This window comes from Thermobia domestica, chromosome 11, assembly GCF_964235325.1.
Source record: "Thermobia domestica chromosome 11, izTheDome1.hap1.1, whole genome shotgun sequence".
In the NCBI taxonomy this organism is placed as follows: Eukaryota; Metazoa; Arthropoda; class Insecta; order Zygentoma; family Lepismatidae; genus Thermobia; species Thermobia domestica.
The window spans coordinates 71475524-71491376 of record NC_137464.1 but is presented as its reverse complement, the minus strand read 5'-3'; the positions used below and the strand labels follow the sequence as shown (position 1 = coordinate 71491376).

The 15853-nt window shown below is 36.1% G+C and overlaps 1 protein-coding gene across 3 annotated transcripts in view; it reads right to left on the bottom strand.

The window, feature by feature from the left end:
• The window catches only part of sas (stranded at second transmembrane protein), a 325151-nt gene that overhangs the window by 140191 nt on the left and 169107 nt on the right, over positions 1 to 15853 (bottom strand). The gene's annotated exons all lie outside the window — the stretch shown is intronic.

The window sequence follows — 15853 nt, the reverse complement described above, 5'->3', positions numbered from 1 at the left end:
AAAACAAAACAAAGAAACAAATCGACTTACACCCTGAACCCTTCAATGGGTTCGAATGGTATAACATGTATAATATGATCATAATATGTGATAATCAACCGTTTTAGTACAGGACTATACAGAAAATGTAAACAGATGATCGAGACAAGCAAACGGGTTTATTGAAAATCTCGTTCAAAGTTCATCCGTCTGCAATAGGTACGAAAGAAAGGATAATATAACGCCTGAAGCTTCGTAACTTAAAAAAAAAAAGGAAAAAAAAGTTGAACAATGAATGTTACGTACGAGAGCAAAAGGTAACATGCATAAAAATCAACGTGAGGTACACATTAGCGCACTAAGATGAGCTCGAAAAAAAAAATAAATAAGTATTGTAATCTTGACTTAGATAATCACGCTGGCGCCAGACGTGGGTCACTAAGGGCAACCACTGCCTGACGTCAATTCTATTAAGAATTGCGGCAGCCGATGTTTTGGTATTCTATCCCCTTGTTACTCTAACAATACGTCTTCTGTTAAATACATTCAGACTCCCCCCTCTTCCTCCTCTCTCTCTCTTACAATGTAATAGGTAACGTGATTTTTGCTTTCCTTGTGCAACCCCTCTAAATTTAAACAGTGTTAATTGAAAGTTGATTCCGTTATTTTCATCAAAGACTCTACACGAACATTTCAACTAAAAATACAAACTTTATTTATTTATTACTATTTTTGGATAGTTTTACATCTTACAGACATGCCGCAAAGACTATAGAAATACCATGCATAACGTGGTTTTCATTATTAAGCACATTTAAAAACTGGCATTACATTTGCTATGCTAACTATTTTTCTAAAATAAATAAATAAATAAATAAATAAAAGTAAATAAAGGCAGTAAATATCACGTATGTATGTATAGCTTTTGGCTTGTGACCATTGGCGCCCGAAGGGGAGGGCAGGGTGGGGCCGGAGCCCCCCTTTGCCTCACGAAAATGTTTACGTAATATAGCAAACCACGTTTATTAAATATTAGAAATACGAGACGTAATATAGCAACCATAGAGATGGCCCCTCGCTAGAAAATTTTCTTCGGGCGCCCCTGCTTGTGACGCCTGCACAATGATAGGGTGATCATCTCTGATACAAGGGTCCATTTGGTCTATCCCAGATCGTCATGTGAATTTCTGATAGACAACATTGTGCCCGTGGGTTTTCTCGGGAGTTTTCCCGCTTCCACGTATTCCCACACGAGACTATATCATTCCATCAATTTCCTCTGTAACCATTCATTTTTGTTAATTATTCGTCTAGTTTAGCCTACAGGACATAAATGTGGGTGTAAAACCGAAAGATTTTCATTTTCCATTTCTAATTGAAAAAAAGTACGTAGAGGAGACACAGGTAATATACCTAAGGAAAATCTTATATGAAGCGGAGTTTTAAAAAAAATATGAAAGAGCTATTCATACTGTACTAGGACCATTTTTTTTGGCTTGTATATGCGTGAGATACGATTCAAATTTATCAAAAGGTAGCTATATCAAGGAAAAAAAAGAAAGAAAGAAAGGAAAGCATGACAACTATACTGATTCCCATTTCCCACATCTTGGGGCAATTTGGATCATTAATAATCCCATAATAGTGTAGTAACATAATGAATAAAGATAGAACAAATAGTCAGCTTCTTTGTAACTATAGGGATTATCTAACACACCGCAATATAGAGTCCTCTGCCTCATTTCAATTCTTAAATATGTATTCATTTGAAAGAGTGTAGTATATAATCACTTTATTGGTCTCATCATTGTTTGTGCCATTCCCTGCAAGAGAGACTTCCAGAAAACTGTACATTTTGTGCATAAATAAAGATGTAACACTTAATACGAAGTAAATGAAGCACAGTATGTAAACTACAATTGGAAATGAAAAACAATAAAGATGCTAAATACAATTAAGAAGAAACCAAAAATTTATAGCATAAAAAAATCTCCAATAACTTTTTTTTTTTCATTGATTGAAATAATAACGTCGTTGGCTGCGATGTTTAGGCCAGAGAGTAGCAAATGTCAGAAGCTAGTCGGTGCATGTAGTTTCTGAGGAAGTTGGCTAATTCCCTTTCCCTACTGATTCCCATAACCCCTATCACCCCTACTGTTTATTACTATTATTATTATTACGCAGCTTTTATGTTTAACAGAACCTTCTGCATTATTTACTTTATACAAACATTTTTTCAACGTAGTTTCTTATCCTATATTTTTCTGATGTACAAATTTAATTTAAACACACTGTAAATAAATCTCGAACATCGCGGTTATTTTACAGCGCGAACGTTTCTTGGAACCAATTAACCGTGTTATGTAAGGTAACTTGTTATATAGAATGTATTTGTATCAAAAATTCGTGTTACTATTCGGTTCAAAATCTCTTGTCGTCGCGAATTCTGTCGAGGAATTTGAAGCTTAAAATATATAAAACGATAATCATGCCTGTTGTTCTGTATGGTTGTGAAACATGGTCGCTTACTCTGAGGGAAGAACATAGACTGAAAGTATTTGAGAACAGGATCCTGAGAAGAATATTCGGACCCAAGAGGAACGAGAATGGGGAATGGCGGAAGCTTCATAACGAGGAACTACATAGTTTATACGGTTTACCCAACATTGTTAGGGTCGTCAAGTCTAGGAGGCTTAGGTGGGCAGGTCATGTAGCTAGAATGGAAGAAAGTAGAAACGCTTTCAAAGTCTTGACTGGTAGACCCATAGGAAAACGACCATTAGGAAGACCTAGGCGCAGATGGGAGGACAATATTAAGAGGGATCTCGCAGAGATAGGAATACAAAGTAGAAACTGGATGCAATTAGCTAAGGATAGAAGTCAGTGGAGAGCTTTTGTGAACGCGGCACTGAACCTCCGGGTTCCATAGGCCATAGAGTTAGTTAGTTAGTTAGTTTATTTGTATCAAAAATCGAACCTAGCGTACGCGCCTTTGGCGCGGGAGACCCGGGTTCGATTCCCGGCGGGAGCTCATGTGGTTTCGTATTCCACGTTAATCAGTAGGTCCACGTCTCATATAGCCTCGCTGCTGCAAAGGGACGTTAAACTCAAAATCAACTCAACTCAAAAATCAAACCTAGAGCCACTCGTACTGGGAGTTCATAACCTGTCTGCACCATTGCTTTTTGATTCTCTACTTTGAACACCCGTAGTTTACAAACTTAAAAAAAAAAAAAAAAAAAAAAAAAGTGGCCTGCGAAAGGGTTACTTAAGACCTTAGAACTAAGGCTGTATGATAGTTCAATAAACTGATCGATCGGTCGATATTTTCAAATATCGATATTCAAAAAAATCAATATTTCCTATTTTCGAAATTTTCGATATTTTTTATCTTTCAAAATAATATATTAATCAAGTTTCGATAGTGTGTCGATATCGATTTTCGGTTGCCAAATCCAGATATCGCCCAGCCTATCTGAATGATGAAATGGATCACGAAATTTGTGACCCGCGTCTCGAAAGACAGTCAAAAGATCCATGATCCACCAGACCCGCTCTGACCCAGATAGATCTATGACCCGGAAACTACAAAATATTGTCATATACATGAATATGTGAGGCTGCGAATGTAATTCTAACGAACATATTCTAATTCTCTCCTTTTTCTCTCTGTCTGTCTTCTCACTAAATCTATAATTTTCTCTGTTGTTTTTATATGTATGTGTCAAAGCATTAGATCGAAAGATAACTACAACGTTTTGTTGTTTACATCTGAGTGTGTCAAAGTATTGGACCGAAAGATAACTACAAACTTTTTTTTTTGTTCATACCTGTGTGTCAAAGCATTTGACTGAAAGATAACTACAAAGTTTTGTTGTTTGTATCTGTGTGTGTATCAAAGCATTGGACTGAAAGATAACTACAAAGATTTGTTGTTTGTATCTGTATGTGTCAAAGCATTGAACTGAAAGTTAACTACAACGTTTTGTTGTTTATATCTGTGTGCTTCAAAGCATCGGACTGAAAGATTACTAAAAAGTTTTGCTATTTACATCTGTATGTGTCAATGTATTGAACTAAAAGATAACTACAAACTTTTGTTGTTTATATCTGTGTGTGAGAGTGTGAAAGCATTGGACTGAAAAATAACTACAAAGTTGCTGTTTATATCTGTATCAAAACATTGGACTGAAAGTAACTATACAGTTTTGTTGTTTATATCTCTCTGTGTGTGAAAGCATTGGACTAAAGATTGCTACAAACTTTTGTTGTTTATATCTGTGTGTGTGTGTGAAAGCATTGGACTGAAAGATAACTATAACGTTTTGTTGTTTGTATCTATGTATGTCAACACTGGACTGAAAGATAACTACAAAGTTTTGTTGTTTATATCTGTGTGTGTGTGAAAGCATTGGACTGAAAGATAACTATAACGTTTTGTTGTTTGTATCTATTTGTGTCAACACTGGACTGAAAGATAACTACAAAGTTTTGTTGTTTATATCTGTGTGTGTGTGTGTCGAAGCAATGGACTGAAAGATAACTAAAAAGTTTATCAGAGTATAAACGCGTGAAAATCACAGAAAATATGTACCACACTTTTCTGGTGAGAGATCTTCAAAGTTCAATCGAACAAACCTATAAAACTTGTTTAGAATATAAAACATGCCATTGAGTTTTGTTAAATCTTTTTTCATGGTCTACGTTTAAACACCATTGTATTATTTTTCAGTATAGGAAGACGAATAAACATGAAATAACATTTTAAATACTCAAGACCTGGTATCCTTCGTTAAGAAATGTCACACTGAGAATCTAACTTCGAGTTCGAGTAGTGAACGTCATTAATTAATTATAAAATGCTGCAGAGCTAATATTTTGGCTGGTTGGGGGGAAGCCGGGTATGTTCGGGTCACCTGATCCGACTGGGTCTCCGGGTAAGATAGAATCTGAGAAGTGAGACCCAGACCTGGATGTCAGGAACAAAAGTTGTGACCCAAATGATACAGTTACCCCAGTGGTGCCCCCCTTTTGTCCATGACGCACCCCCCAATTGTCTATCCGTAGGTGTTCTTCCATGAAAAAAAATCTTTTCGATTAATTTTTACACCCCCTCAAACATATTTATATAGATTTTTACCCCCCAAATATTTCAATGACGCAATTTGCGTCATATCCCCCCTCTGTGGGCACCCCTGGTTACCCACGAGTAGTTCCATCACTGTCTTAACTCTTAAGTGCTGCCGTGACCGTATATTGGTACTACAACACCAAGGATTGGGTATCAAAGTCGAAAGAGACTTGCAGTTGTAATTAACGAAGAAAACCATGACACGTTTCTTTTTTAAGGGGGAAAAGCGATTAGCTATTGTTTTGCATTATAAGTCATGTTATTATATTCTCTTTCTCCTCTTTCCTTAGTCCTCCGTTGTATCGAAAATTACTGTAGTTCCCTTTGAAGGAGAGAAAGTGTAACGCCAACAATTTGTACTATTGTCTGGTCTCGCGCGTGACGTCAATATTTCGTGGGCGCAAAACTGGTCACCTTCAAGAATTGAGAAATAAAAAAAAAAAAAGGAACACACCCACCCACTCGCAACTGATTCGCCTCGTGCTGTGTTATTGTTGTGATACGCGTATAAAAATACAGGGCGTTCAGAAATAAGGTCACTGACGAAATTTTCAGGTTAAATGGCTTCGTGCTGAGAATAGAAGTGTACAGCAAAGTTGGTTTAGAAATGAATGGTGGAGATAAAACTTAAATCAAATTCACATTAATACAAAACAATAAATAATTTTGAAAAACAAAATTAGAGCTCATGCCATACTTCTGTTTTTTAGTTTAGTGGTTCCCTACCATTTCTGACTAACGACCCACGGCATTACAACACACATACGCGAATTTTATGGTGTTAAGCTAATCAAAACTCCTTTATATATTTATTCTGCATGTGTGTCTGCACGTCCGTCTGTCCAGAAAAAAAAAAACTCACCAACTACTTCATGGATAATCATCAATTTTCACCACGATGTAAAGGGTCAAGAGTTAGAAATCGAATGTTTTGATGGAGGTGATATTCAAGCTGCAGATGTACAAATCAACTATTTTTAGTTATTACGTTGATCAGTATAGAGGAAAAAAGACGGTAATAGATAGTGAGGTGAGAACTTGTTTCCTACAAGCAATTAAGCGTTCCAAGAATATCTTTTATATCCATTCCTAACTCTCTACTCGAAGCGAAAGTGATTGAAATCCACTACCACTTCCCGTTTTAATATTGGTCTGCTGCGACTAATTAAACTAACTCTATGTGCTACGGAACCCGGAGGGTCAATGCCGCGTTCACAAAAGTTCTCCACTGACCCCTGTTCTTAACCAACTGGATCCAGTTTCTACTTTATATCAGGGGTAAAAGTGGATCTGATAAGGTAGAGGGACGCTTGACGTCATGCCGTCCCCCGTGCCTATCTTTTCTCAATGTATTTTTTTTAGTAAACGGAGGGACGTAACAAATATTTTTTTTAAGTGGGGGACGACGTACCCCCGCGTCCCCCCTCATATTTATCCCTGCTTTACATTACTATTTCTGTCAGATCCATCTTGATATTGTCCTCCCATTTACACCTATGTCTTCCTAATGGTCGTTTCCCGATTTGATTTCCAGTTAAAACTTTGGAAGTGTTCCTATTTTCTTCCATTCTGGCAACATGAGCTGCCCTCCTGAGCCTCCTAGACTCGATGACCCTAAAAAATATTTAGTAAATGGTATATGATGCAGTTTCTCGTTATGAAGTTCCCGCGATTTCCTGTTCCCATTCCTCTTGGATCCGAATATCCGTCTCAGGATTTCATTCTCAAATACTTTCAGTCTGCGTTCTTCCTTCAAAGGAAGCGAACATGTTTCGCAACCATACAGCACAACAGGTATGATTATCGTTTTATGTATTTTAAATTTCAAATTTCTTGACAGAATTCACGACGATAAAAGATTTTGAACTGAATAATAACATGAATTTTCTGCTTTCAGTCGACACTTAATTTCTTCTTGGATATGGTGTTGGTCTGTTATTGATCCTAAATATTTGAAAGTATCTACTCACGAAAATATTATTTACCATTTTGATGCATCCGTAATTTGTAGTATAATGATCCCAGCGAACTTTCATGCATTTACTTCCAAACCCATATCCCTGCAAGCGTTAAATAAGACCTCTGCATTTTTCTTTCTATTGGTCTCCTATCATCTCCCATTATATCTACTTCATCAGCATACGACATAACCTGATGACTACTGTTCAGCTCTCGCCCCTGGTTGCGTCCACACTCCAAAAGAAAGTTAAATAATAATAGCGACAATGCATCTCCTTGTATCAGGCCATTCTCCACGTGAAAGCTCGTAGACAAGAATTTTTCTACTCAGACTTTACTTTCGGATTCATTTAGACATATCTTAAGTAATGTAACTAGCTTTTTAGGTATTCCAAACTCTGTAAGAATATTGTACAATATTTTCCTCCTAAGCGAGTCGTAGGCCTTTTTAAAATCAATCAATAATTAATGTACATGGGCATTGTATTCCCATTTCTTTTCTGATCTACATAAAGCAAAAACAATAAGAGACCGTGACAACTGTTTTTAATCAATTTAGCACTCTATGAATATATAACATATCCTGTCTTAACCCTGTATTAAAATCGGAAATAGCATAAATAAATCACTTCCGGTACTGGAGGACCTATCCTAGTCGGGTCAAGATATCACTGAGAAACTAGTATGTGAACTATTCAGAACCTCCGGTACTTGCACAATCATTTTCAGAAAGGCTGTTTGGAAGTACTTGATCACTCTCCACCTATCTCTTTAAAAAATGGTGTACAAGTACTAGAATATTCTTAAACATGGATATTTGGATGATTAACATATCAGTTCCTCAGTGGTCTTGACCCGACTACGATAGGTCTCATAGTAGTGGAACTCTGAACTTCAGTTCATTTATTTTACGTTTTCGATACCCTATAACTCTGAAGCTATCCACTTTTGGGCACAGATCCATATAAACTTTTTTTTTTTTCTTATTTTTAAGTGAGGAATTTGCTCTCAAAATTTTGTGACACATTTTCCTAACACCCGATATACTTATGAAATACTATATATTCTACTTACTTATGCAGGCTAGCGTAAGTATGTCAGGTTATGGCGTACGCTGATGAAGTAAAATAATATGGGATGATAGGATGACAATTAGGGATGCGCACGAGTCGAGTCGAGACAGAATTTTCCTGAGGAAAATTCGAGTCGAGACACAGCTCTTCCAATAGCAAAATATACGTTTTTCGAGTCGAGACATCACTTTTACAGCATATTTTCGAGACGAGATAGCCTCAAATCTTGTCTCGTGCGCATCCCTAATAACAATAGAAAGTAATGCCTTATTAGACACTTGCAGTGGTCACCTCTTAATATATGAAGATCCAAAACCACAGGCTATTTAGTAAATTTACAAGTTGTAATGTATTTTATGTCATGCATGTTAATGCCTTTTTTATGATCTATTTTGCACTTTCATTTGGATGTTTGTAATTTGAAGTTACTCTTTGTGAGTGTGTGTGAAATAAAGCATCTTACGTTATGTGTTATCTGTAGATTTCACTACAATACTTAAAAAGGGTATCCCAACTCGCGCCGTGTGGACTTTGTGGTGGACAAACACCGTGCTCGTGGGTTTTCTTGGGGTTCTCCCGTTTCCTCCCACTTCTTTCATTCTACCATTTCATTCATTTCTCATAATCACCGTCTCCTTTAGCCTAACCGGCATAAGCGTGGGACGTAAAACTTAAAGATTTCATTTCATTTTTTTTTAAAAAAAAGGTAAAAAATATTAGGGCTAGAATATAATACAACAAAGAAAATACTCAGAATAAGACTTACTTATTCACTTATTCTAACTTCATATACGTTTTCTTGCGAATGTCCGACGTAAGTGAGTGCTAACCATCAATTATAAATCCATCGATTGGTCCCCCTTTGCTTGAAAAACCAATCAGAAAATCTTTCTTTTTTTAACTCTATATCAGCAGCTCTCCTATATTCATCCCCTCTCCCCTCCTGCAAAACTCTTCTTCATAAAAAAAAAAGTTATTTTCTTTTGACTGCGAAGAGTTCTTATAAGAACAAGAAGAGTCAGAAACCTTCTTCAAGGTCTTTGAACATGTTGGCGCCCTACATTACATACCACGTGACCTGCTTTCCGAAATAAAAAAAAAATCACACACACGCTAGTGAGAACTTAAACTTCACACATTATACTGTACTATAGTATACGCACATACATTGATCCTTGTTATATGTCAGGTTAGTAGTAAGAAAGACATATACGGGTATAAAATAGCTGTGAATGTGGACGGGCCAACCAACAGCCAACAAGAATGTTTGGGAAAGAATACATACTTTGTGTATATAAAAGAGGTGAAACATAGTGTATGTATAGCATGTGGGAAGGTCTGTCTCCAACAAACCACGACAAAAGAAATGCCTACAACACTTAAAGACCTTGAACCACACGGGAAGTGGTGCGCAAAAAACAAAAGAACGGATTCTTTCTATATAACGTATATGTATCTATATCATGTATATGTGTATCACAAATCTATAATTTCTATATATATGATACAGAAATGTGTACCTAAACAGATGAGACTTTTAGTGTTCCATTCGTGTTTAATTTATTTTAACATAATTTCAAAGGCAGTCAGTCTTTGTAATAAATAAATTTTGAAAACTCAAATTTCCGAAAATTGAAAAAATCCATCCCTATTATTACTATGTACTTATTTAGCTATTATCAAGGGAATACGGAATATATTAATAAATGAAATACACTAATACAAGTCTATGACAAAATAGTAAGAATTGACACTTTTCATTGCACCAAAAGATGGATTTTTCAACCCCAACCAATAAGAATAATCAAGAAGCTCCCAAGGTAATATGATATATTTTCCACAGCAATGTATCAAAATCAAATGATTTTTACCCAAGTTCTAATAGAAAATTGTTTTTCTATCATTTAAGTATGTATGCAAATTTGAAAGATGAAGTTGATTTTATGCCCTTCTCCATTGCAATTCTGTTCTTAAACAACAGGCTTATTTCCTAAGATTAGAAAAATGTATATGCCAAGTTTCATCAAAATTGGATCAACTTTACGGGCGTTATTATAGCAACAGACTGAAACAAAAATGTCAGTTGAGTCGAATGGAGAAGGTGACTTATCCTCGTTGCAATAATATTCATACGTATGTTTTCCACAACACGAGAAAAGGAAGTCTCTTGGTTTATGATTCTATATAATACTAACACTTATAATTTTTTTTAACTATGTACGATTTTACCCTTTTGTGTTCATAATTTATTTTTTGACTATAAATAAATAAATAAATAAAATAAGTGAGGTTTTTGGATATGTGCTATCCTGAGCTATAAATAGTACATCCAAAGCACTGCCACAATACTAAAATTATATCTATAAAAGCTTTGATTGAAAATGTTATGCAAATTTTAATTTTGTCCTTTTGGTGGAATTACTTTTAAGAACAAATATGCTCATGAGCAGTTGAATTAGAAATAACTGCCGCTGTGGGGGAATCCTAACACGAATATTCAGACCTAAGAGAAACGGGAATGGGGAATGACGAAAACTTCATAACGAGGAACTACATAATTTAGATCGTTCACCAAACATTGTTAGGGATATCAAATCTAGGAGTCTCAGGTGGGCAGGTCATGTAGCTAGAATGGAAGAAAGTAGGAACATTTTCAAAGTTTTAACTGGAAACTCAATCGGAAAACGACCATTATGAACACCTAGGCGGAGATAGGAGGACAATATTAAAATGGATCTCGCAGAATACAAGGTAAAAACTGGGTCCAATTGGCTAAGGAAGAAGTCAGTGGAGAGCTTTTGTGAACGCGACATTGAATCTCCGATTTCCATATGCCATAGAGTTAGACAGTGTGGAAAGAACGCTGTGCTTATCCTAAGGAATGTAATAAAAGGGCTTGGCATGTAACAGCGAAGACGTCAAATCTTGTGTGGACTATGAATAATAACTGAATACAGAATGAGTAAGATACGAGAACAACATAGCTCAGTGGATCGTAACCAGATTGTCGGGATCAGACTATGGGCCACTCCATACTTAAAGGCGTGCAGGCACTGGGTTTATGGCGTGCCATCATAGCAAGAATGTGCCATCATGATTATTAATCATTATTATCATTATTAATTATAAGAAATCATTATTAATTTATGTGCTGTATATACAACAAAACGCACTGTTAGCTAAAAGATTGTAACTATTTTCCTTTGCTTTTTCTTAACGGTAACACATACATACTCTTTACGCACATACTACTAATTGTAATATTGTACAATTTAATTTTGACTAAAGAGGTTGTAGTATATAATGAGAAATGACGCAACTTAATATTTAAAATTAATTTATCTATCTATTAAAATGCTACAATAGCAATTAAAAGCGCTTTTATTATTATTATTATTATTATTTTACCGGCTAGCCAAAGCGGTTAGCAACCTATAAGAGGGTTATGCCCTCTGTGAGGTGAGTGACGAAAAGGATTATAGGTGCGAGGTACAGTTGGTGGTCTATGCGCTTTATTGAAATTATTTATTATTGCGTCTTACATTAACTAACAAAAGGACGTAAGGAACTTTGATCCTTACCATTATGAAAGGAAAAAAACATACATATATATAGCGAGTGATAACAATAACAAATAACTGAACGTAAATGGAATATATAATATAAATAAAAATATAATAGAGAAAAATTTATATGAGGATATACAAGATAAGTAGAACAAAATAATATAGATGATTACTGAAATTTTGATGTTTGTAATGAGGATGAAGAATGAGGCGAGGTGCGAAGCACAGGACAACACGTGGGTTTTGTTAGTCAGACAAATTAAACTATCTTCTGCCTAGGGGCATCTCTAGGCGATGATGAGAAACAGGGGGGAGCCCAAGTGAGTAAACAAAGGTAGTTACTGTGCATGATATGATGGGTGAATGAGGGAAGATGTGCATCAATAATGTAGTCAGAAATGAGTAAGAGCGAAGGATCTCTCGGAGGTAAAATGTACTGATAGAGTGTAAAAAGTAGAGTCAAGGGGGTATGGTAATAACGTTGTGGTGTGAGATTCAAAGCAAGGTATCGCATAGTATCATGAAGTAAAGGGTGCTGGGTTTGGAAGCGTTTGTTGATGTAAGTGAGACGTAGTTTTTCGAGGTAATACTGTAATGTGGGGAAAGTTATGCGTTGGTATAGTTCCTGGGTGGGGCTAGGTAATTGGACACGGAAGGCTATGCGGAAAGCGTGTCTTTCGAGGATCAAAAGTTTATGGTAGAATTTAGCTGATGCAGCTATCCATGCAGTGAATCCATATGTTAAAGTTGGCCGTAAGAAAACTTTGTATGTATTTAAGATTGTCTGTGCGTTAAGTCCCCATGTCGGGCCAGTTAAACGTTTCAGTAAATTAAGTCTATTATATGCTTTCGCCGTGATAGTTGCAAGGTGTTTGTTCCATGTTAAGTGACGATCGTAAGTAATTCCGAGATAGGTGACTGTGTTACTGAGTCGAATCGGTTCATGATCTACATGAAGTAAGAGATGGCGAGGATTTCGACGTACTTTTGATCTTCGACGTGGTGGTAGAAAGACAATAGCTTGGGTTTTAGCCGCATTTATGGTAAGTTTCCAAAGAGTACACCAGGAGGTAAAGCGGTTAATTGCAATCTGTAAGACATGGTTTATTTGTTGAATGGTGTTACATAAAGCAAGGAAGGCGGTATCGTCAGCATACTGAAATAGATGGATCCTATCGGGAAGCCTAGGCATGTCGGCAACATAAAGTAAGTAAAGTAATGGGGACAAGGCCGAACCTTGTGGTACGCCTGAGAGTAGAAAAATAGGGTGTGACAGGCTGTTGTTCACAGAGATGTATGCGAGGCGGTTGGAGATGAAACTGTAAATGAAACGAATATATATTATTGGCAGCTTTAATGCATGGAGTTTGTATATGAGCCCAGTATGCCACACTTTATCAAAGGCTTTTTCTAGATCGAATAGCACCAGAGAGGAAGGTTGAACTGAATTATATTGCTGAGTGATGAGTGACGTAACTCGGAGGAGCTGATCATTTATAGAGAATGAGGGTCGGAAAGGTGCTTGTGTGAAAGGAATAAGATTGCGATTGGTCAAATACTGATGTAAACGTTTAACTAATATGCGTTCCAGGATTTTGCTAAATGTAGAAGTTAATTGTATGGGACGGTAAGAAGCTACATCCTGTGGCGGTTTATTAGGTTTAAGGAACATTAGCGTTTTTGATGTCTTCCAAGAGACTGGAAAGTATCCAGTGCGGAATATGAAAGTATAGATATGCGCAAGTAAGACTAACAGACTGCCAGGACATTCTTTAATGTGTCGATACGTTATTTAAAAGCGCCTAAGCTCCAATCTATAACTTTAGCTTTCAAATTTTTCATTTACGGTTATGTGTGATTTCACGTTTAACAGAGAGAAACATTTTAATTATTTGTACTTTAAATGGTCTAAATTAGTTAACTATATCTTTTTCATAAAGTTTATGTTTAAAATTATTGTTCAAACCCTTTGTATTTTAATAAGCCTTCTCTGAAATCAATGCATGTGAGTTGTGCTTCCACCTTCCGAGTTCTTTTAAACTATATTTATATGTTTGTGGTCAATCCTTTCGACAATGAGATCTCGGAAACTACAGGCTCTAGAAAGATGACGTTTTCACTGATCGATTGGAAATTTTGCGTAGATTGTCCAGTTATAATTGAATATTAAAAAAAAAAAAACATGGCCATTATTTCTTTATTACATTTTTTAGGGTACGCTGGAAGCGTTGAAATAATAATAATAATAAAAAAACTAAAGCGTCATATTCTATGCGTTATTCATTCCAACACCACAATGTTGTATATTGGGGTTGTATATGTCTCAGGCGTTTGTTCCATTGGCAAATAATACTGAAAAAGGAAGGATAACCATTTCTCGAGTCTTAAGATAAATCTTTATTTTTGAGTGTTTTGCCCAATGAACACCATATATAACTGACATTATAATTAATTTTATATGTAATGTATTTGCTTATTACATACTGCATGCAAGAAGAAAGAAAAAACTGGTCATACATGAATTAGAAACTACAACCGGAAGTAGGCTCAAATCTTGCAAACGGTGCGAGATATTGAGAAAAAATAATCGAAAACATCTCCCCTTTATGATAGCCCTTGCCGATTTTTTAAAATCAAGACGTCTTTCACTCGTGTCTGTAAAGGGACATGTACATATGTTGTGAGGAATGAGAAGGAGATTTATGCTCATATGCGAATGATGCGCTGTATAGAGAGCGCAGGTTCAGCTAGTCTACATATTAAAATGCTAGGTTTATATGTTTGTCTACAATCCTTTCGACAATGAGATCTCGAAAACCACGAGTGCTAGAAACGTGCCGTTTTCACTGGTCGATTCCAAATTTTGTGTAGATTGTCCAGTTCTACTTGAATATTTAAAAATTTTGGCCTTATTTCTCTATTACATAAGTAAAGCATCATATCCTATGAGTTATACATTTCAACACAATACAGTTGTGTATAGTGGTTGCATATATCTGAGGGGTTTGTTCCATGACCAAATTATAATGAAAAACGAAGAATAACCATTTCCCCAGGCTAAGATGCATATTTATTGTTTGGGGTGTTTTGCCCAATGAACACCACATATCACAGACATAATAATTAATTGTGTATGTAATGTATTTGCTTATTACATACTGCATGCAAGAAGAAAGAAAACACTGATTATATATGAGTTAGAAACTCCGACCTAAAGTAAGCCCAATCTTGCAAACGGTATGAGGTATTGAAAAAATAATCGAAAAAATGTCTCCTTTCTGATACCACTTGCTGACTTATACCAAGACTTTCTTCACTTGTGTCTGTAAAGGGACATGTACAGATGTGAGGAATGACAAGGATATTCATGCTCATATGTAAATAATGTGATGTGTAGAGAGCGCAGGTTCAGCTAGTTTATATATTAAAATGCTACGCTTAGTCTATATGTTTGATCCAATCCTTTCGACAATGAGATCTCGAAAACCCCAAGTGCTAGAAACGTAAGTTTTCGCTGGTCGATTCCAAATTTTGTGTAGATTGTCCAGTTTTCATTCAAATTTTCAAAAACCGTGTTGTTATTGTTCTATTCAACTTTTAGGGGCCGTTTTGATCCCATAAGATTAACATTGTTGCAGGCCGAAACTACCGTGTTACGCAACCAGTAGAGGTTACGTTTGGTGGGTTGACGGACATTGCAGGCGCTTTGCTTAAATCTGAATGGCAAAACCTATTGCATGGCAACTTCAAAGGCCTGAAGAGATGCAATGAAGCATCTCGGATGGATATGGATTTATTAGAAAAAAATATTTCCACTTGATATCGTGTTACTTCTACAAATTTGCTACAAATTCACTCCAACATCTATACAAAGCTATTCACTTCCTTTGTGAGTCTCCTATTCTTCACTTGTGTGAGTAAGTAGACATGCACAGTGGGAAGGAGATTCATGGTCATACCGGAACGATGTGCTCAGTAGACAGCGCAGGTTCAGCTAGTTATATAATACAAAACATTTTCCTTGATTAATAAAAGTCTAAGTTCAACGACTTTTGTATACTTATACAGAGTACAACGGATAATATGTTACGTATTCAACCATAATTTGTTCACTCACAAGTAAAACATGAGAAAATTTCCCTCTG